This window comes from Cupressus sempervirens, chromosome 5 (genome assembly GCF_028749045.1).
Source record: "Cupressus sempervirens isolate cs-2001-9-10 chromosome 5, ASM2874904v1, whole genome shotgun sequence".
Classification (NCBI taxonomy): Eukaryota; Viridiplantae; Streptophyta; class Pinopsida; order Cupressales; family Cupressaceae; genus Cupressus; species Cupressus sempervirens.
In genome coordinates this window covers 119,683,076-119,707,292 of record NC_143122.1, presented here as the reverse complement: position 1 = coordinate 119,707,292, position 24,217 = coordinate 119,683,076, and the positions used below count along the sequence as shown (strand labels likewise).

Below are 24,217 nucleotides of genomic sequence, written 5' to 3'. Positions count from 1 at the left end.
GTTCTCTTTAGCTTCTATCCTGTGTTGGTAGATTAGAGAAGCCAACCAAGGGGGACCACTTGAAAGGTGGATTAGATTAGGATAGAATAGATTCATTTTACTAGCATTAGCAGTATTTTAAGTAAGACGTAGCTAGTTAATTCCTTCTTGTAGCATCACACTTCATAAATGTTCCTGTAGCATCTATGAGAATAGTCTAGTGGATGAGTCAAGATGGAATCTCTGTTATCTTGTCATTGTGTTTTCAACATTCATAGATTCCGTATTTTCCTTTCCACAGCAGTAGTGTAGTTTCCTTCCTTTGCATTTTTACTTTCTTGCAGCACAAGCATAATGACTCATCAAGGTACCTAGTGCACATACTGTGCTGACCATTTCAAGTATACATCCTTGGGTTGACAATCTAAATGCACCTCATGGTAGGGGAAAAGTAGTCCTTATCTTGAATAGATTATTCCTAAGCCAGGCCTAGCGCATGACTATGGAACACCTATTGTGAGGCGGTTCATTTTTGGCACCGTTGCCGGGGATGGTGTCAAGCTAGGAGCATTTTTGAGTCATAGTTTTTAGATTAAGTTCTTTTTACCAGTGTGAAAATTTTAGTTGCATGCATCGAAGAGGAAGATGACGAGATAAATATGGCAGATTTCTTCCACAAGGATTTGTTAATTTGAATGAAGAAGTTGAGGAAGAAGTTGAGTTGTCCTTTGAAGAAACAAGTCCTATTTTCCCCACAGTATCATCATCAAGAGCTGAATCCCTAGATATATCTGGTCTCCAACCTTTCACTGAAATAGTGACCAGTCTTCTTGATAACACTAACTTGAATCCACCAGTTGTTAATCATCCAGTGCCTAACATTCCTTTTCATTAGCAACCTCATAATCCAGTCCCACTAGTCATGGCACAACCCACTTTTCCATTTCCACTTCCAAGTCTCATAACCAATGTCAATCTCAAGAATATTCCTCCCATTGCTCTTCCAAAGTTCTATGGCCTTGCAACTAAAGACCCTGATACCTTCTTGTTTGAGTTCGACATCCTTTTTCATAGTTTTGACTACAACACTGATGCCCATAAGCTTAAATTATTTCCAACCACATTGAAAGAATCAACTTTAAGATGGTTCATGGGCTTAGGAGCCAATGTAGCTATGAATTGGGATGAAATGCAAGCCTTATTTTTGGAAAAATATAAAGAATATTGCAAAGCATCTGGCACAAGAGGAGATGATATCTTTAGGATATCATAGAAGGAGGAAGAGACATTAGAAGACTATGTTTTTCGATTTTTATATACACTACAAAAGAATCCTCAGCACACATTGTCTGAAGATTCCCAAAAACTAGTCTTTCTAAGAGGAGTGAATGAAGACTGTTTGGAAGCATTGGACCTGATGGCCAGTAGAGATGTATATCAAGCTCAATGGGATGACCTCAAAAAGATATGTCAAAACTACTCAGGGTCAACCATGAAGAAAGGTTGAGGACTCCGTTCTACGGTTACAAAAGGAATTAGTCAAGGCATTTCAAAACTTGAAATATCCAATTTGTTGTCAGATTTCAAACAAGACATCATTAATGATGTTGCCACATAGTTGGATACAATGACTACAAAGAAGAAGCAAGTAGAGGCTGAGTACTATCCTCATTGCCGAAAGCAAAAGAAGGATTGCCACTGTAAATTGGTTGCAAGCATGGAGAACCATCATCTTCCAACTGAATATGTAAAGATAGATGGGGATGATGAGCAAGTATTCTTTGTTGCTCAATGCTGACCATGGGCTCAACGTCAAGGTATGCTTGAAGACCCCTTGCAAAATTCAAATTCATATGGTAATCAATGGCAAAACTGCAATACCCAAGGTCCTCCACAAAACCAACCCAATTGGAATAATGCTGGGCAAAATAACCCACAACAGTCTCGATGGTCTCAAAATTTCCAACAACTTTGGCCTAACCACCAAAATAACCAATGGCCCTAGAACCAGCAAAACCAATGGCAACCACCCCAAGGGAATTGGAAATCTCCAAACCAATGGAAGGGATCTCAACAATGGCCTAACCAAAATATTGGTGCTCCACAATTACCCCCTCCAGCTCAACAACCTACTTTAATGCCACTACCTGCAAATAGCGGACCTCAAAAACAAACACAGCTACCTACACAGCCTCAACCAAATCCAAATAGCCAACCACAGTAGCCCATGTATAGTGCTGATACCCAGTAGTACCTTGCTTATGCCCTAGATGTTGCAGATATACATTTGAGATCTGGAATGACCTTACTAGCACCAAAGCCACCTCTTATAACTAAAGTATCAGATTCTCCTATAGCATCAGAATCTTTGGTTGATGAACTTGTTGACCCAACTAATGTTACCATACCAATACCAGTTCAACCAGTAGTAGAGCTTCCTTTTCCAGACCAACTAATACAAAAGAAACTTGAACAAAGCAAGGAACAACCCTTTGACATTGTTAATCAGTTGAAGATTATGAATGTCCAAATACCTTTGTTTCAAGCTATTAAGAACATTCCTACTTATGGAAAAGCTATAAGGGAAGCTTGTCTAAAGAAACCTGGAAGGAAGAAGAAGGATCCTACCACAGTTCATGCTGTTGGACACTTAGCTGATATCATGCCAAGAAGAGTGATTTCACTAAAATATTCTGACCTAGGGAGTCCAGTAGTAAGTGTCAGCATACATGGTCAATTTTGTAAAAATGCTTTAATAGATTTGGGAGCTGCTATAAATGTGATGAACAAAGAAACCATGAAGAAGTTACAAATAGAAGGATTAAGGCCCACACCAACAGATAGTTCCACTATCATTCCTGATGGAATGATAGAAAATATTGTTGTGACCTTAGATTCCCTAGAATATCCTATGGACTTCATGATTTTGTCCCCTAAAGTAAACCTATCTGGCTATCCTGTCATTCTAGGTAGACCATGGTTGGCCACAGCTAATACAAACATAAATTGCAGATTAGGGAATATGACCATATCAAATGGCCAAGCAACCAAGCAATTTGATCAATATCCTCCTGCACAACCATTACCAGATTTGAGTACATATTTTTGGCCAAATTTAGGAGATGAAGAAGAAGAGATAAATTCCATAGTACAACTTATGATGTTACATAGGCAATTTTTTCTAAAGTTGCAAGAAGAAGATTCAGTAATCCAGAGCATCCTTACCAACACTTGTGTGGTAGGAAAAGATGTGTCTGAAAGCTCTGTATTAGAATTGATTACATATGAGGAGTGTGATACAAGTTGTACTTTACTTAAGGAACCTGAAAATCTTTGTTCACTACTTTCCTGTGAATTAGAAGGAAGCCCAATCTCTAAAATTGCTATGGTAGAATCCAGTATTCCTGTTGAACTGAAGTAAAGGCCATAAATTGCATGTTAACCCCAAATTGACATTTGTACAGATGGAACAATTAAAAGAATTGCTTCAGAAGCATGAGAAGACTTTTGCTTAAGATTATGGTGATATGAAAGGATTAATCCCTACATTGTGTACCCATAGGATATACATTAATGAAGGTTGTCTACCACTTCGTCAACCTCAGAGGAGGATAAATCCAAGCCTCAGAGAAATAGTCAAAACAGAATTGTAGAAAATACTTGATGCTGGCTTTATCTATCCTATATCTGATAGTAAATGGGTATCACTGTTGGTTATAGTACCTAAGAAAGGAGGAAAATGGAGAATTTGTGTAGATTATAGGGAGTTGAATAAGGCTACTAAAAAGGATCATTTTCCTTTACCCTTCATAGATCAAGTTTTGGATACACTAGTTGGAAAGAAGTACTTCTCCTTTTTAGATGGATACAATGGTTATAATCAAATCAGTATTGCTCCTGAAGACCAAGACAAAACTACATTTACCTATCCATGGGGTACTTTTGCATACTCTATTTTACCATTTGGTCTTTGTAATGCTCCTGCAACGTTTCAAGGGGCTGTAATTAGTATTTTTGCTGATATATCACATGATTGTATGGAAATCTATATGGATGACTTTACAACATTTGGAGTTACTTTTGAAGAAGCAATGATAAATCTTGAAAAAGTTTTGGTAAGATGTCAAGAACATAATTTGGCACTAAATAGTGAAAAGTGTTTCATGCTCATGCAAGAGGGTGTGGTACTTGGTCATTTCATAGCTACTGTAGGTATACAAGTAGACCCAGCTAAAATTGAGGTAATTCAAACATTACCCATACCCACTAAATTAAAAGATATCAGATCTTTTCTAGGACATGCTGGATATTACAGGCATTTTATAAAAGACTTCAGTAAAATAGCCAGTCCCTTGTACAAGTTTCTCACCAAAGAAGCTAAATTTGATTGGACACCTGAGTGTGATAAAGCTTTCCTGCAGCTTAAGAAACTTTTGACCACAACCCCAATTTTACAAGGCCCTGATTGGAACCTACCTTTTCACATATATACAGATGCTTATTATTATGCCATAGGTACAGTTTTAGCACATAAACACTCAAATCTTGAAAATGCCATTTATTATATCAGTAAGAGTCTTCATGGCCTAGAATTGAATTACACAGCGACTAAAAAAGAATTGTTAGCTGTAGTTTATGCTCTAAATAAATTTTGGCATTACATCACATGTTATCCTATCTATGTTCATACTGATCATGCAGCAATCAAACATCTCATGAAAAAACCTGCTATAATTGGTAGGTTAGCAAGATGGTTACTATAGCTACAAGAATTTGACATAACCATAGTGGATAAGCCTGGAAAAATAAATGTCATAGCTGATTATTTTTCAAGAATCAATCATCATGATATGATACTACTCTGGTAGATGATGCATTTCTAGATGAACATTTGTTTCACATTGTTGTTAAAGTTCCATGGTATGCAGATATTGCTAACTACATTGTAGCTAATAAGACATCAACACATTTTTCTTATAAGGAGATAAAGCTGCTCATACAGAAAAGCTTCCATTTCTCATGGATAGACAATTTTTTGTTCTATACTAGACTTGATCAAGTTATGCGCAGATGTGTAAGGGAAGATGAGACATATGATATTTTGCATGCATGTCATAATGAGCCCTGCAGAGGACATTTTGCAGCCAAAAATATAGTTTTCAAAATCTTAGCCACTGGTTACTATTGGCCTACCCTTCATAAAGATGCAATCAATTATACAAGGAAGTGTTACCAATGCCAAAGAATGGGTCGCCCAACCAAAATAGATGAAATGCCTCTAAATCCTCAAGTGGTGTTAACACCATTTGACAAATGGGGAATGGACTTCATCGGTCCTATTGATCCTCCATCCAATAGGAAGTCTTATATTCTAGTTTGTACTGACTACCTAACCAAATGGGTTGAGGTGAAGGCTATGAAGCATGCCCATGATAAAAAAGTTGCTGAATTCCTGTATGAAGAGATTTTTACATGCTATGGAGTTCCTAAAGAATTGGTTACTGATCAAGGCACACAATTTACTTCCAACCTGATTTTAGAGTTGATGAAACAGTATAACATTAGGCATCGCAGATCCAGTCCTTATCATCCACAAGCCAATGGACAAGTAGAAGTTACCAACTGTGAGCTGGAAAATATTCTAACCAAAACAATCCATTTGCATCATCAAGATTGGACCAGCCGGTTACAAGAAGTTGTTTGGGCTTATAGAAAAAGTTGGAAAACCACTACTGGATTCACACCATTTGAGCTTTTGTATAGGAAAGTGGCAATGCCTCCAATTGAATTTGAACACAAGACTTTGAGAACAACCTTGACCTTAGATATTGATCTTCCTACAACACAAAGAGAACGCCTCTTGCATCTTAATTCTTTGGATGAAATGTGCAAGACCACTTTAGAACACACTAAACTAGTGCAAAAATAGAGAAAACACTGGCATGATTCTCATATCCTCAACAAAAAGTTCAAAGCTGGTGACTGGGCATTATTGTATGATTCCTGCTTTAAGGATATGCGAGGGAAGCTGTAGACGTGATGGTTAGGACCATATCAAATCATCCATGTCTTTGACAATGGAACAGTTCAACTAACCACAATTGATGATGTGCCTTTCAAAATCCTGATCAACGGTCATCGACTTAAACTTTACAAATAGCATCAAACAAAAGTCAAATTCATGCAATAGTTCGAACAATCGGATCCAACAACAACTCAAGTATCTCTTCCTACAGCAGAAGGTGAAAACCTTCCGCCTGCTCCTCTTCAATATTAATTCTAATTTTCATGTCCATAATAATAACTTTATGTTCGCATAAAGTCCATTTTCTTTTCATGATATTTCTTTCCATTCATATCTTAATCTTCCATCCACCCACCCCACTCCATTTCTTAATCTTCCATCCACTCACTTTCTACATAATTAAGTTTTTGTGTTTTCAATCAAATCTGCACATGCTAATGGATGCTGCCATTTACATTATTTTTGCCACCTTTTTTTTGGAGCATGTGACAATCCACTTGGCAGGTATAAATATTTTCAAACTATTATTCATTTATAAGTTTGCAAATTTTGTTAATTATATATAATACTGCATAGTCTCTATAATTACGGCGTATTCCAGTCCCTCACCCATACTATTCTGACAAGTGAGGACACTTGTCATAAAATTAGCAGGGGGCAGGGGAGTTTCATACTATCCAATGACATGCATGATTAACTGTGATGATTTTCTAAAATCTTGGCATTACCCTTTATTAATGAGAACTTTTTGCCATAAGTATGCCATGTCAAGTGTTGTACTCCCACTTTCTGAATGACATTTTTAAAATTTTTTGTGCTAAGCTATGATGTGACCCCTTTTTAAAATTTTGGCATTTGAACCATGTTTTCAGATGATTTCCATGCAAATTCATGATTTACTTTTACCTAAAGTTTAATTATGGCACATAACAATTGGTTATAGCAATTAATGTTCCCAAAAAGAAGCGGTGAAGTGTCTAAGAAATAACATAGAGTCTTGAAGTTTTCATTTAGAAAGGGAGAGAGAAATGGAGTAGCAGAAGAAGTATCAAGAAATGGGAGGAGGTTTACAAAGAAGAGAGCCGGTTGAGCACATTTTTTTGCTCTCTGACATAGAAGTAGTAAGAAGATTCAATGCATGCAGGTGGTTAGGTTATTGTTTGAATTTAACAGCATATGATGAAGAAGCAGCTATAGAATTCACCAGGATATTTGATGAAGGTGAAGCTTCTGTGTGGGGTTTGACAGTAATTGCAACAAAATAATGAATTGCAGAAGTAACAGGGTTACCTTCTGTTGGAGAGCATTATCCGAGCTCACATGATGCTAGGTCAGCAAGGGCCCAATTCACTACCCCACATGACCCTCAATTGGATATTACCAAGCAGGGGTGCAAGAGATTATCTTTGCCACCTCCATACCCTGAGCTAGCAATGCATGTCATCAGGTATTTTACTTGTGAAGGCAAATTTTTTCACTTACATGTACACCATTTTAAGTTTCTTAGTTGTATAAGGCACAATATTGCGGTGAATCTTCCAAATTTTCTGTATAATATGCTTTGTATTAGTGCGGAAGAGACTCAAAAAAGGAAAGATAATTCTATCACTCACCATGCCTTGATTAAGTTGTTAATAGAAAGGTCTCTTAGGGATGTATCCCCTTTGACATGGGATGACTTTGTGAAATTTAAAACCCTACAACCCCAAGTTGACCCTAGTGAACGACAGGGTGAGGAAATCATAGTTCCCAGTAGTGAGCCTGCAGAACAAAATATTGAGGGAGCTGAAATAGAAAATGCACAAGGGATTGAACCAGAATTTGCTTCCATTCAAAAGAATGTGCCTCCACCTGAACAGGACATCCCTAAACCCACTACTAGTAAAGCTAAAAGGAAATGGAAGTCACCAGAAGAAACTGCTGCTCAACAAAAACCTAGTCCTGCAATTAAGCAACAGAAGAAAATAAAGAAGGTTCCTGCAGCAACTAATCCTGCAACAGTGACACTAAAACAGAAAAGTAGGAAAAAGATAGTAGTACAAGAAGAGACTCCTTTGCGGAGAAGCCCTAGAATGAGAGGGCAGATTTTTAAAGATCCTATATTGTCTAAAGCACCTGCTCTAGAGTCTCCTATGCAGATAATTTCTGACCATTCTCCCCTTCACACTGAGATGATAGAAGCTTTTGGTAATCCTCCTGCAGCATGTGAGAAAGAAATTAACAAAACTCTAATGGATTTACTAGGTGTTTCAAGCCACGAGAATGAATTAGTTCCTGAATGTCATGATTTGAATACTACCTTAGTCCCATATAAGTCAACATGGATCAATAGTTTGGCAGAACATCTATGGCTGCAACAGAAAAAGAAAAAAGATTATGAAGAGGATAACAGTGCCATCACCTTGCAAAAACTCCTTTTCCAATTATATGGACATCATTTATTTTCTGAAGCACTATGGAAAGAGGAGAAAAAAAGAATGAGCAAGATCATAACATCACAAAATGAGGAGATTGAAGAATTGAAAGAACAGCTAGAAAGATAGAAACAATGCATGAAACATGCACTTAAATTAGCTGATCAAGCTCTTGCTTGTAGACCACCTCCTCGAGTATATGCTTTTTGTTTGGAAGAACAATATCTTTTGTTTTAGTTGATGTTAACCCTCAGAAATGCAAATGCAGAATTCAAAACCGCACAAGAGTTTTATGGGTTGTATCAAACCTTACCACCATGGCAAAAAAATCTATTGTGTGAGTTGTATATTCATAATTTTGTCATTCTTGCAGAAACTGAGTGGAATCCTTTGCTCTATATAGGAGATGTGCATTTGAAAGCTTTAATGTCATGGATGTCTAATGAGGTTAATTATGATAGATAATTGGTTAATTACAGAGATGAGGAGAGAACAAAACCTTTACCCTTGAGGACAGAAAGTAAACAACCAGAAGAAATGCTTTGAGACTGGTTTACATTAACCTATGGGAAGAGTAATCCATAAGTTAGAAAGAAGGTATTTGTTGCTAGAGACAAAGTGTATGCCGAATATGAAAACTTGCCCTACTTTGCATTCCAGAGAGTGAAAACTTTCCCTACTTTGCATTCCAGAGAGCTATGACCGGAGTAAGAAGTAGATGGGCATGGTTACCTGATTCTCTCAAGAAATCAGAGCCACACAGTCCTATTAATTTGGAAGCAGCACTATATAGAGTTCCAAAATATTTAGAATTGGGAAAGCAACTAAGGCCAGAGCTATCGTGTCCTTTAACCATGCAACCTCCAATGCTTTTATGGCCCCTGTATGATATTGATGTTGACAAACTTGATAAGTTGCAGGAAGACCACATGCGAGAAGTATGGGAAAGGACCAAAGGATTCTAGTACACCTTCAAGAGTAGAAAAAGGGGAAAAATAGAAGTTGGGGAGTTCAGATCTTTGACAAAGAAGTGTAATGCTTGAGGACAAGCATTAGTTTAGCAGGGGGCAGATGACGAGTCTAAAAAATGGCTTTATTTTGTTATGTTCAAGATACTTTGTGATACTCCGTTTATCCTTGTTTTAACACTTATAAGCCTATGTTTGATAAACCTTTGATGATTTATGGGGTAGAAAAACTATGTCATCTTTTGCCTAAATTATATCTAATATGTAGTATTTCATATAAATATCCAAATGTACGTTCTTATGCTTGAATTTAGTTTGACAGATGTTTACTTGCAAATATGTTTTATATCATAACTAACCTGATGATAAGGATTAAAGGATGAGCAAAAGAATCTAGAAGTTGGTTGCCGACAACATTCAAGGAGAAATGAGCATCAAGGAACAACCATGAAAAGGAAGTTATAACCACTCCAGAAAACATGGCAGCGAATAAGGAGGAGCTTTTACGAGCCATTATCTTCTCTGCATTTACGTTGTAACAAGCGGATGCTGAGACTTCATTGCTCCCTCCTCAATTCCATTATCCTTCCTTTCTGCTTTCAGTTGTTCTCCTATATTCTCTCCTGCAGACTTAGCTTAGGATAGTTACTTTTTTGTTATGTAATAAAGAGTAGATTCCCTATATATGTCGAGATCGACTCCTATGTGTGAAGTTTTAGTTTTTGATAAGTTTTATCGAGTAAGAGAGAACACTGATTCACAGTTTGTTGTAGTTGTGTTTTACAATTCTGAATCATGTAATGACTGATTAATGAAATGAATTAGTTCTCTTTAGCTTCTATCTTGTATTGGTAGATTAGAGAAGCCAACCAAGGGGGACCACTTGAAAGGTTGATTAGATTAGGATAGAATAGATTCATTTTACTAGCATTAGTAGTATTTTAAGTAAGACGTAGCTAGTTAATTCCTTCTTGTAGCATCACACTTCATAAATGTTCCTGTAGCATCTGTGAGAACAGTCTAGTGGATGAATCAAGATGGAATCTTTGTTATCTTTTCATTGTGTTTTCAACATTCATAGATTTAGTATTTTCCTTTCCATAGCAATAGTGTAGTTTCCTTCCTTTGCATTTTTACTTTCCTACAGCACAAGCATAATGACTCATCAAGGTACCTAGTGCACATACTGTGCTGACCATTTCAAGTATACGTCCTTGGGTTGACAATCTAAATGCACCTCATGATAGGGGAAGAGTAGTCCTTAGCTTGAATAGATTATTCCTAAGCTAGGCCTAGCGCATGACTATAGAACACCTATTGTGAGGCGGTTCATTTTTGGCGCCGTTGCAGGGGATGGTGTCAAGCTAGGAGCATTTTTGAGTCATAGTTTTTAGATTAAGTTCTTTTTACCAGTGTGAAAATTTTAGTTGCATGCATCAAAGAGGAAGACGATGAGATGAATATGGCATGTTTGGGGCTACATTTTTTGTCTTGATTCATTCCTCATTGGCCTTCTCCATCCTTTACCTTGCAAGCTATATAGACCATGCAAATTTTTGTGTGACCACATTTTTGGGGTCCAAGTCCGCCCTCCATGTTCAGCTACTTGCATGCTCTAACCAATGAATAATTTGGTTGTATTTGCCTTGAGCTATGTGTTAGGAAATATCAGAAGGGACACATCATTCAATGTAGATATTGCAGGTTTCTACCACTTGAGATATAGTAATTTTTTTGCGTGTAAAATGTAGCATGCATGCAATTTTCAGAGGAGGCAATTTCTTTTAGGTGATGCAATTTATTGGGCCCATGTCTGGCCATGTCAACACTTATCATTGACACCACATCTAGAAGGACTATGAATTTTTATTTAACCCCAAGTCTTCAGTTGTGAACAACCACATCAACATATTTTTGGGGCTTTCTACGCCCTTTCTGGGTAGCCTGTAGCAATGCTCATTGAACTTTTGATCAATACCCATTGATCCTCCCATCTTAACCACCTTCCTAGGAGACCTTTCCTTTGGAGCAACATGTTTGACATGTTAGCACCAATCATTTTTTGGAGGCCTATATTGTGCATGCACCTAGTTCTTTGGTTTCTGTGTTGGGAAGCACCTTTTATTTTTGGTGTTTCAGGGGTTTGTAGTTCCTCTGCATTTTTTTTTGGCCTCCCTACATGATTGATGCCATTCATTTTGGCTTGTAAGAATGAATCTGAGGTAGTTTCTTGGTGGATCTTTTTCCATACAATTATGATGAGTTTTAAGGCATTATTTTTGCCATGCATTTGCAGCCATTTCAAGATGGGTTTGGTCACATGACATGTGGGCTCCTCATTCAAATGTGTCTTCCAAATGTGGCACTCCTCCATTCAATGAGTCCCACATGTTGGTCCATGTTGTAGTTTATGGTCTATGCCTAATTAGAGCAGGTACCCAAATACGATGATTTAACCTTGATTGGAAGCGACCCACACACAACTGGTGTGTTTGGAGCCTTCGTCAATTTGTTGAATGTGTTTGGTGATGGTACCATTTTAGGCCGCTCATTTTGGGCTTGATTAATATTTGTTTACCTCCTTAAGAATGAGATATTTGCATTATTTTTGTCAAAAATTTGGCATTTTTTAATATTTAAAACACACGTATTTTATTTAAAAGAATCTTCAAAAAATAATTTGGCACATGCTATCTTCCTTGGCCACCAGATTTTTTTTGGCACTGTCTCTTTGCCTGAAAGTTTATTGACGAATGGATTTTTTTCTAGTAGGGGTCATTTTTCTAGCATTTTTTTTGCTTGACGACCATTTTCTATCAAATTTATGCTCATTGCTTGCCGATGTCAACATTGCATCAGCATTCCTATTTTTCCTTCAGTCCTTGTTTGGACCTACCTTTGGTTTTTCTTTCATATCTCGGGCATATAGACTCCATTTTCCACAAACAAGATATCACCAAAAAGTTGGTTTTGAGCCCGTCATAGTGGTATAGGTAGTTTTTATTTTGATGATTATTTAATGGTTTATTCTATTGCCAAAGTTAGGGGTTCCTTTTTGCACTCCCAAAGACATATCTTGAGAATTTGATCTTTGATTTGGGAATATTTATGTCATTAGAAAGGTCCTTGAGAGCTCTTTTCAATGATGCTAGTTATTTTTCCAAATTTTTCTCCAGGCACATTATATTCAATCTTTTGTATTTTGGGGGATATCTTAGTTGTTTTAGGTCTAGAGATTAATTTTATTGCTTTAGATGATTTTTCATGGTTTTTACTATTTATTGTTTCAATACGATGTCACTTTTGGTCTATTTAGACATCATTTATATGCATTCTTGCAAACACACTGAGATAAATTGCCATATTCCATCTATATTTTTGTTTCAATTATTTTTCCTTGTTTTCCTTCTGATTCAACCAATGTCATTCGAGGATAGTCATGCAGATTACTATATTCTTGGGATTCACCATATATTATGCCTTATTGTACATGCACTACTCTGATTAAAGTGCCATGGGGGGTTGATATTTTGCCTTTGTTTGCCATCCTCCTTTGTCTAGTGAGTTTCTGTTCTAAGACATTAGCCTCATGACATGTTTGAAATTGATCACCTTAGTACACAAATATGTACTCTTTTGGGCATCTTGATCATGGTTCCTTGATATGTAGTTCTTTTTGCCCACTTTTTTAGTTGCTTGTCACCTCATCTTTGTTTGCATTAGGAGGGTTCTTCTATTGTTTCTCATGCTTCCTTGGTTTGATGGAGTGAGCTATGTATTTAGTATTTGTTCCTATGTATTAGGAGAATGCAGTGGTCGGGTACCTATGCATTTCAATGAGATGGATCATTTACCATATAGAAACTCTTCTCTTTGTTCCTACTTTTGATGTAGCCTTCCATGTTCGATTGATCAAATCTTCAAGCTTTGGTGTTTCATGCAATCTATATCTTTGAGTTTAGTGTTTTCTTTTGTGTGCCTCATGATTCAATGTAGATTATAGTCTTCTCTACCTAGCTAGGTTCTATTTTAGTGGAGGTTCTTTAGATCAGCAACTACTTTTGGCAGAGCTTTGCAGCTTCTACATTCTTCAGTGGTGTTCTTCATGACCATCTTTTGTTCCTATCTTCTTAGAAATTCCTTAGTTTGGAGGCTTCTTCAATCCTTCACTAGTTCTTTTCAACAATATTTCCATTTCTTTTTGGAGTAGGGTTTTTTCCATGTGGTTTTCTCTATTTTTCCTCTTTTTAGAGATTTGGTTGTGCTTGGGTACCTCATCAAGCCTAGTTGTCTAGACCCAAATTTACTTTTAACTACTCCCTAAGTTTATCTTAAGGTGGGGTGCTAGAGTAATTAGTTTTCTAATTAACTCTATTTCACTTAAGCTAAACTTTAGGCATCTAATAATTAATTCTTTTATTAGTTATTATAATACAACCTAGGTTTTTACCTTTTATAGTTTTGATCTCCTTTATACGGACAATCTCTCTTTTTAATTTATTAATTCACTTTTGATAATAACAATTTCTCTTTTTTCTCATCAAGAATGTCTCATCTGTGGATCTAGGAATTCCAAACTCCCATAGATTTTTCTTCTCTCTTTCTATGACAGGTGTTTGTATGTAGGTAATTCTTGGGAGTTGCAGGGCTGATCTTTCATCAACTTCAACAATAACTCTACAACCAATGACCTCACTAACCAAATATACCTCTGCAACTCTGTCCATCATAACCAAAATGCAAATATATTGACATCACTGATAAACCAAGTCATGAATGAAACACATAAGAACTCAATCATATCTCCAAACATATTGACAATATCCCCATAGGAATATCATCATCATTCTTCCTAACAAGAAAAATAATGCAATGATCAAAACAAAATAAATAAATGTGCATAGTAAAAGGTGAAAATGATATAGAATCATTTTCATGTTTAAATGCTATAGGTAAATCAAACAATTATAATGTTCTTTAAGCATGAGAATCATTTACATTTCAAATATGTGAGGAATGGAGCCAAGTTTAACACCATGATGTTTAAGGTAAAATTTACATTTAATGATATATAATAAATGCATGAAAAATTTAGGTAGAAGAAACAATCAACATAGAGTAGTCACTACTATGATGAATATATGATATTAGTTGTAGAAGAGAACTTTCATGGGATACATATTCTATGACATAATGATAGTCCATTGGGAACAATTCCTAGTGATGATGAAGTTTATGTTGGTAAAAGATGATTAATGTTTCTTAAGATCATATTTCTAGTGAAGGAGTAGTTACTGTAGGCCTACCTCTAATATGGGTGGATATATTACAAGAAATAGGAAGTAACATGCAATGAGCACACACTAAAATGACCAAGCTAGATAAGAACCATGCAAAAGTTTTGATTCCATCCTTTGGCATTGCCAAGGAAGATCAACATGCAATAGAGGTATTTTCATAAGAGATCACTAAATTTCTTAAGAAATGTGAAAATAAACTCCAACAAATTTTTGGACATGGTGCATCTAATGACATGAATGTTTAGAAAATATGCAAAGATTTCTAGCTATTGATCTTAAATAACATTTAATGGAGTTCCAAAAAAGACATATAACCTATTTAAATCATATCTGACAACAAAATGTGACTAATGGCATTGATATTGAGATCAATTTCAATCAAAACAGATTGAGGAAAGGAGATGATTCTTTTTCTTTTGGTTTCAATGAGAAACATATCATGAAGCTAGAGAAAAATGAGGCATGGGAAAATCAAAGACGTTTTTTTTTAAAATTTTAGATTGTAATCTCTAAATGATCTAGCACAAATTTTGAAATACCTAGTGGCTTGATTCATATTTAGAATAAAAAGTTCCCTTTTTAATACCAATATGTTGAAAGTGAAACACAAAAGTGATAGAAAAACCCTCATAAATCAATGAGGTTACATATTATTCCATTTTGAAGCTACCTATAATAGAATCCCCATTACCATAATTCATGACATATATGTCTCTCCATCAAGCAAAAATTAAAGCTTAGAAAGTAAAAAAGTTTGAATGTCTCTAGCTCAAGCAATATAGAAACCCCAAAGATCCCTCACCCAATGTTGACCTTTAGAATGGGTAAACATATATGAAGAAAATTAAGATCTAGTTTCAAAGTGATAAGAAAAATGACAAAAATTTGAAGGGAAATTACCTAAAGATGAATCCATATTTTCGGTCAATTTTATTATAAAATTTTACAAAATATTTCCTTCATGAATCCATCCCAAAATCCTCAAAACAATAGGCCAAACTTAGAGGGTTTCCAAAAAACCATTGTGGAAAATAATCCTTTAGAGATTTTCTATTGAACTCACAAAGATACATCCATGCCAGTGGCTAGTGAAGATAGTTAAAAAAATGAGAATATTTAGGGTTTGATACTTTAAATAGGTTTCAGTGAGAAGATACATTTTTTCCTTAGGTTTCATTTTAATCCTTTCAGAAAAACAAATACCCGCTAGGTATTATTATTATGTATTATGTGCTTTAGCTCCATACTTTGGTGTATTCCCATAGAGGGGGTCTTGGTTTAAATATTTAATATTATTTAAATTATATTAATAAGTTATTAGTGTATGATCACTTTATTAGTATAAGTTAAATAATATCAAATATATAAAACTAGTTTTGTTTTAAAATCTTCTACACATGTGAATTTAAAAAGGATACTTTTAAAGTGTTATTTTATAAAATACTTACATAAGTATTATTTTGAGTGTGAAGAGATTTTAGAAAATAATCACGTGTCTTTGAAGGGCTTAGCTAATTTGATAAGCCTATCTAGGAGTCATTGTAGCATTTATGGTATGTATATCTAGACGAAGAGGTGGTATATATGTTTTGGCAAGTATTAGGAATTTGACTTGGCTGAGAGGGAATTGTAGATGCTTAAAATCATTCTAAATAATATATTAATTTATTTAATATTCCCCATGACACTATAATTGATTATTAGTTAATTAATTTTTTTGATATTCATCTACCTATTTAATTAAGTATGTTCATTTCGGTAAGATATTCAAAGTAAATTCAAACACACCCCCTTAATATATAAAATTGATTTAATACATAGTGCTCCATAAATCCCCTTTTAAAATAAATTCCATTTATTTCTATCCCTCCACATGATTAAGATGTCTTAAACCCACAATTAAATTAAATTCTATTTAATCTAATCCTAAATCCTACCTAAAGCCTAGTCTACTACCCATCACTCTCACCCACCTAGGCTTATCCACTAGTTAACAAAAATTAATTATCATAAGCATGCTTTATCCACATTTTTAGTCCTAATGTTGGAAATACAATAGGGAGGGGGGTGAATCAGTACTTCAAAACTTTATCCATTAAAAAATTCACCACAATCCATCTCATAATTTGCATGTAATTTGAAATAGCTAGCTAAACATATTCTTCCATAACATGAAAGCAAATAACATTCAACACACATATGACACAAGATATTTGGTTACCTAGTTTTACCTTCTCATTGGAGGGTTTCTATGTAACCAAATATCTTCTGTCATATATGTGTTGAATGTTATTTACTTTCTGATCAATAGTCCTCTGTGCTTCTTGTGAGAACAAAGTCACATCACAAAGCTTTGTGTACAGAGAAAATATATTCTCTAACACCTTCTTTACATCTTCCATCAATATTTGGAAATACAAAAGGGAAAGTAAACTCTAAGAGGGGGGTGGGGGGGTGAATCAATACTTGAAAAATTTATCCATTAAAACATTCACCACACATCTATCTCACAATTTGCATGTAATCCAAAATAGCCAGCTAAGCATATTCATCCATAGCATTAAAGAAAATAACATTCAACACATATATGACACAAGATATTTGGTTACCCAAAAACCCTCTAATGAGAAGGTAAAACTAGGGTGGGGATGACACCCAGAAATCTTCACTACTGTAGTTGTAAAGTTTATCCAATGAAGGTTACAATGTTTGATCATAAACTATGATCTACCCTATGAAAGGTTTGCCCTATTAAAGACATACAAATATTGTTAGACCTTACCCTATTAAAGGATTTCAACACCCTTTTAGAAGTGTGCTTGGTTAAAGGATTGCAACTTACAATGAAGTAAGCATCCTGTTAAAGGATTTACAAAAGCCTGCTAGGACTACTCAGTTAACATATTTTACTAATTCATATGTACAAGCAACTGTTCCTAGGGTTAGATCACTCAAGCTATTTCCCTATGAAATCAATGTGGATGAGGCATCAAAAAACATCACAATTTTACTTGCTAACAAAGTAGATAAGGGCACAATCTCATTTGGCAAATATGAGGAAGCCAAATCTAAAATAACCATAGATTTGAAGACAACTTCTGTGGTGAGAAAGAAGAGAAAAATTCTAACAGGATTTTGTAAATCCTTTAATAGGGTGCTTACTTCATTGTAAGTTGAATTTCTTTAACCAGACACACTTCTAATAGGGTGTTGAAATCTATTCCTCCATTTTTCTTTTCTTTCACACACTTTAGCTCTGATAGTTTGTTCACCCTTCAAGAATTCATACTCTCAAGCCTTTTTGCTTTCCATGCCAATAACATTCTCTTCTATTTGGCCTCTAAATGAAGCAAATACCCTAGATTCCTTTTCTTCCTAAGGTTCTTGCACATAACAACCTTTTCTTTTGACCAACTCTGTATAAATAAAGGTTTAAGATCTTTTTCCATTCAACCTCAATCATCCATTTTAAGGTTAGGAAGGATTAGCTCTTGACAATAGTGACAACTATACCTTGTATTGTAATTCTAATTGTTGGGTTTTCTATTGTGTTGTCCCTTTGCCAACTTATTTTTTGAGTAGTTAGGTTTGTATCTCCACTCATATGTTCTATGTCCATACTTCTTACAATTATAGTAGTAACCTTCAAATCTTTGTGTGCTTGTAGTCTTGGTCTTGCGTTCATGTGCCTGATGTCCTTTCTTGTTGTACTTATGATAGTTACCCATGAATTTATTCTTAGGGTTTTGATTTGCATTGTTGCTCCTATAAACATTTGTTGTATGACCTATCTTTCCATAGTTATGACAAGTGGGTTTGTAGTTCTTACCTTTATTGCTTCTTTGTTCACCACTCTTGGATGATTCTCCTTCCCCAGTACTGTTGTATCCCAATCTAGTGGTATCATCATTAGATCTAGGAGATCCCATGAATTTCTCAAAGTACTTGATGACTTCACTAGGTTTGTTAAAAATTTCAACAAATTCCTTTTCTCTTCTTAGATCATTTTTCAATTTTTCATTTTGTAATTTTAGGGTTGTGATCTAAATGTCTTTACCATTCAATTCATGATTTGAAATCATCACTTGATTTATTGTTTCCAATTGTATACTTGCAATCCTATTTACCTTTGATGTCTTCTCTTCTAGTCTATTGGTCGATATCCTTTTGTCATCTTCAATCATGACTTTTTCTTCCTTAGCTTTCTTTTTCTTCTTGGTCACCTCACATACAAATATTGATTGGACTTCTTGTTCTATCTTAAGATTTCCAACCTCTTCAATTAGGGCACCATTCTTTTGCATTAGATCTACAACTGCTGCATCAAATTAACTTGTGTTTCCATTTGCAAAAAAATTAGTAGTGTCTCCTTCTTGGTATTTTGTGTCATTATCCTCAACAACTATTTCTTTCCTTATCTTTAATGAGCATTTCAACTCATCTCTTTCTTCATTTAGCTGATGTAGGGAAATCTATATTTCAATATTCTAGTTATCAATAACCTTTCCCAACTTATAGACTTCTATCTTCAAGATCTTTTCTCAAAGCTATAAAGCTTTCCTTTCTAGAGAACCAAATCTCTGATACCAATTTTTTGAAGTACAATACAAAAAATAAACTCTAAGAGGGGGGTAGGAGGGTGAATCAGTACTTGAAAACTTTATCCATTAAAACATTCACCACACATTCATCTCACAATTTACATGTAATCTGAAATAGATAGCTAAGCATATTCATCCATAGCTTGAAAGAAAATAACTTTCAACACATATATGACACAAGATATTTGGTTACCCAGAAAACCTCCAATGAGAAAGTAAAACTGGGGTAGGATGATATCCACAAATCTTCACTAGTGCAGTTGTAAAGTGTATTCGATGAAGGTTACAATATTTGATCATAAACTATGATCTACCCCGTGAAAGGTCTACCCTATTAAAGACTTACAAAGATTTTTTGATCTTACCCTATTAAAGGATTTCAATACCCTATTAGAAGTGTGCCTGGTTAAAGGACTTCAACTTATGATGAAGTAAGCACCCTATTAAAGGATTTACAAAATCTTGCTAGGACTACTCAGTTAAGAGATTTTACTAATTCACCTATTAGAATCACTTAGCCTTGATTCTTTGATTAGCACTTCTTTGCTAGATATTAGATCTTCTCTTTATTGGTATATACTTGATCCTTTTGATAAGATGTATCAATTTTTTCCTCTTCTTTGCTTTACTTTGTTCTCTCTAACTAATTCTGCAACTCATATCTCAATTAACAACGCCTTAGTCACCATGAATGCTTTGTCTATGCATGCAAACTTCTCTCTTTTCTCCTTACCATGTTTTAGGGTTTGTCCTCCTTAAGAAGACCAAGGTGACTTAGGGTTAGGTAAGAATCAATGATTGTGATTCACCCATTTTTCCACTTAAAACATCCCTCAATATTATTGGTTGCATGTAGTGTATAGGGATTCTCCATATAGATTCATCTTATCATCTAAAATCACAAAACAATCCTTAAGTCAACTCAAAAGTGATTTATATAGGAGTTAGTGCCATTACAAACAACTATGTCCAAAACTATTTACTTGACACTTGAAGCCTCTAAGGCTTGACATACACTATATCTTCAATGCTATAATTTGGCCTCTAAATGACTCAACATACACTGTTCACTCAACATCTAAATCACTTGGCATATACTGACTTGTTTGAAATTGGACTAACTTGGCACTAACCACCTGCTCAACACATACTATATATATTCTTGGCATGCACTATCTAACAACTTATGCTCAACATACACTACTTACTCGACATGCATTTTATGAATATGACTAAGTGTGTAGTCACTCATATGTCAAAACCAATATGAGACTAATAATCTCCCCCTTTGACATGAGTGGAAAAAACATGTTGTCATGCATATATATCCTTAACTTAAACATAACTCAGATAATATTTGATCTTTACTCGACTCACATACAAAATTTAAAAATTTAAATTTTTTGGAAAACTTAATGACTCATTAGTCATATCTAAAAACTTCATAACTCCCCTTGAGTTGATTGTTCTATGCTGTATATGAATTTGATACTCCTACTGAGTAAATTTGCTTCAACTACTATCATACTCTATTTTTGCATTTACTCCCCCTATGAGTAATCTCTCTGTTTCTATTTCTATTTCACTTGTTCTTCACTATCCCATTTTTCCTCATTCCCCCTTTTTTGACACTTATGTCTTGGGTGGTATAGAATAGTGTGTTTGTCCAAAAATGTTTTATGGACCTCTATTATAATCTTAATTTTTGCATACCAATTGTTGCATACCACCTCTAGAGATTGAATTTGTACAAGTAGCTCAGCAATAAGGTCTACTAGGCCTTCATGAGTAGAAAGATGAGCATCTTTCTTCATTACTATTTCTACAAAGGCTAGTTCCTTTTGCAACACCTCCATGTGTGGGGTCAACATGGCTTGGATATTTATCAAGGTAGCCTTGGTATTAGCATCTTGTGCATGTAATGAAGCTAGCTAACCTTGAGTATATAACAACCTTTGAAAGTGAGTCTGACTATGACCAAGAGACAACTTAAAAATATTACCTATTGTCTTTAAGTCTCCCTAGATATGATCAATAGTCCTCTGTGCTTCTTGTGTGAACAAAGTCACATCACAAAGCTTTGTATATAAAGAAAATATATTCTCTAACACCCTCTTTACATCTTCCATCTTGGTTGCTAAGTCAACCTATCTAAGTCCAATGACACTAGAAATATTTTCATCCACCTTTGTTAAAAATATCTTCTTAGACCATTCCAAAAGTTTGGTGTTTGTGTCTAGATCTACATCATTGATTATATCCACTAAATTCACTAGTTACTCAAGAACATGTTTATCTGCATGAGGTTCTGGGAGACTGAATGCATCAAGAAATATGTCTTTGATGTCATATAACACTTGTCATTTCTTGTGCTCCCTCTTGAGTAACTCTTAATTATTTTTCCTTGCTAGAGCATCTTGTAATATACTCATTTGTTCTATGGTGATTGATGCTAGATCAAACTTTGGAAGTTCAATCACCTCATCTAAGTTGACATCTCCATAAGATGTACCTTCACAAACATTATATGTAGTAGGAATAGACCATGATGATTGCAGTGGTGTAGCATCTACACTTGGCCTTTGAAGAGTTTGACTAGGAAGAGGAGATGTAGAGCTTGGTAGGGTAACCAATGGCTAGATTACAATATGTTCCTCTAGTTTTGTAGTTTAAACTGACTCTTTTTTCCTATACTTCTCCTCTACTGTATTGTCTTTACCTTGAATATGTGTTTTAGGTTTAGGACTGCCTTCATGACCTATTTGGACTTGTGTCCCAACCTTCTCAACTATTAAAATTTCTTGTACTAAAGCATTTGGCACCTATGTGTTAACATTTGGTATCACTAGGTTCTTTCTTTGGTATACCACAATGGAAATTATAACATGAGTGTTAGTGGTGACATCTAGTTGTTCTTCTAGACCTCTTATCTTTGTAAGGGGTACACTAGATGTTTCAGTGTTCTATTTCTCCCCTATTGATGCTTTTTCAATTTCATTAGTATTGATTAATACAGGATTAGTGCAAAGTTTAGTAGCTAATTTGAATCCTGTAGAATCCTCTTCAAATCATCCTCTATCAAAGGATTTATATTTTGCACAGTATTATCAGAAACATCCATAATCTTTATAATATCTTGTTGACTTTCTTGTTCCACATGAGGTTATTGGCACTTGGCATATGTACCTCAAGTACATTCTGATCTTGCTACTCCTCCTCTTCAACTATCCCCTCTTCCCCTATTTTCTATTCTATATCTCCCTCATGACCATCATTGATAGTTCCATCCTTTGTAACCTCAACTACCTCTTGGTCATCTTTATCCTCACCTACCTCCTCATGTACTTGTTTAATAACCATTTCTATTTGCAACCCATATATAACATTCCATATCTGGGTGCTCTATTTAACAACTTCCTCAATTTTATTCAAAAAAATGTTGAAGGCTCTATATTTGGGAGAAAATCTCTCCTTGTATTTTTTGGTGGCCTTAGTCATAGATGACTTATCCAATTATGGTATTATTCTGGCAAGAGTAGTCTCTCTTATATTCCTTTCAGTAGTTAAACTATATTTCCATCTTTACTCAAATCTATCATAAAGAGTTTTGGGTAGAGAGTTGGAAAGCTAAATAAGATTTTTCTTGAATGTCTCCATCATCTTGTATACAGTTTCCTCAACCTTATTCATTTCTACCTTTCCTAGTTTTTCGAACTCAACATGTGTGAACCTAGATAAACTTGCATTGTTCGTAATACTGTGACACAAGTTGTCTAAATTAGAGGAGGGACTATGGATTAACACTTGGAATTGACTATTGTTATCTAACTCAGTCCTCTCTTCATCTGATTCAAATGAAGCTATATACTTTCTCCTTTTAGGTTGTTCTTGCTGACTCTGCTTTGTAGTAGCAGCTAATCTTTTGTATTTAAGTTTTTCAGCTTCCTATGTTTTCTTTGTAGTAGCCCTTGTGCTAACCTTGGTGATAGGTACTGCTATCTTTTGTTGCATTATCTTCATAACCTTCTTTGGTTTCTTTGTTGCTAGCTCCTTATCTTTTCTCTTCTTCTTCTTTGCAGGCTTAAGTACTTCAATGACTTCTTCTCCCTCAACACCTTCATCATTTATAACTTCCTCTTCTTCTTGGTCATCTCCATGACCTTGTTTTAGTGCATGAGGGGCTTGAGCAAGTTTCTCATCTTCTTCATCCTCCTCCTCCTCCTCATCTTCTTCTTTTTCTTCCCCCCCTTCACCAAATCTTTGTTTAAACTTCTTTACAATTTTTTTCTTCTTTCTCACCACAGAAGCTATCTTCAAATCTATGGTTATTATGGATTTAGCTTCCTCATAGTTTCCAAATGAGGTTGCATCCTTGTCTACTTCTTCAATAGGTAAAGCTGTGATGGCTACTGATGCCTCATCCACATTGATTTCATAGGAAAATGGCCTGATCCATCTAACCCTAGGAACAACTATTTATACATATGTAAAGTCAACATCCACTAGAAAACAAACATCATCATAACATTTTTCTACTAGTGACATTGGTATCCTTAGTCTTTGTTTCATAGAATTCTTAAAGTCTTGAAAATAGCTTTTCATGACTTACTCAAAATTATGTCCAAGTTGCCTTATGTACTCTCCAATTTGAACTGCAATTGACTTGTTGGTCTTCCAAGAAACTTTTCGGAATGTGTTCTACTCATAAAATAATATGCACACCAATAATGAACCAAATTTACATTGTGCATTCTTTTTCTTTCTTATGGCTCAAAAGTTTTCTGATAATTGCTATAGTTGTAAATCGACAAGTTTATAAGAGTGATCCTTCTTTACTATCTTGTAGCCAAAATCCACAGCCATACAAGATACACTATTCAATCTTCTAGATTGAAAGAACTTGTGAGAAATAACTCTCACTACAAATGCA

The 24,217-nt window shown here is 35.1% G+C and overlaps 1 pseudogene; it reads left to right on the top strand.

Annotated features, from left to right (window-relative positions):
• The window catches only part of LOC149554798 (tlg2p-like protein a pseudogene), a 33,084-nt pseudogene extending 17,899 nt beyond the window's left edge, over positions 1-15,185 (top strand).
• The last annotated feature ends 9,032 nt before the right edge of the window (positions 15,186-24,217 follow it).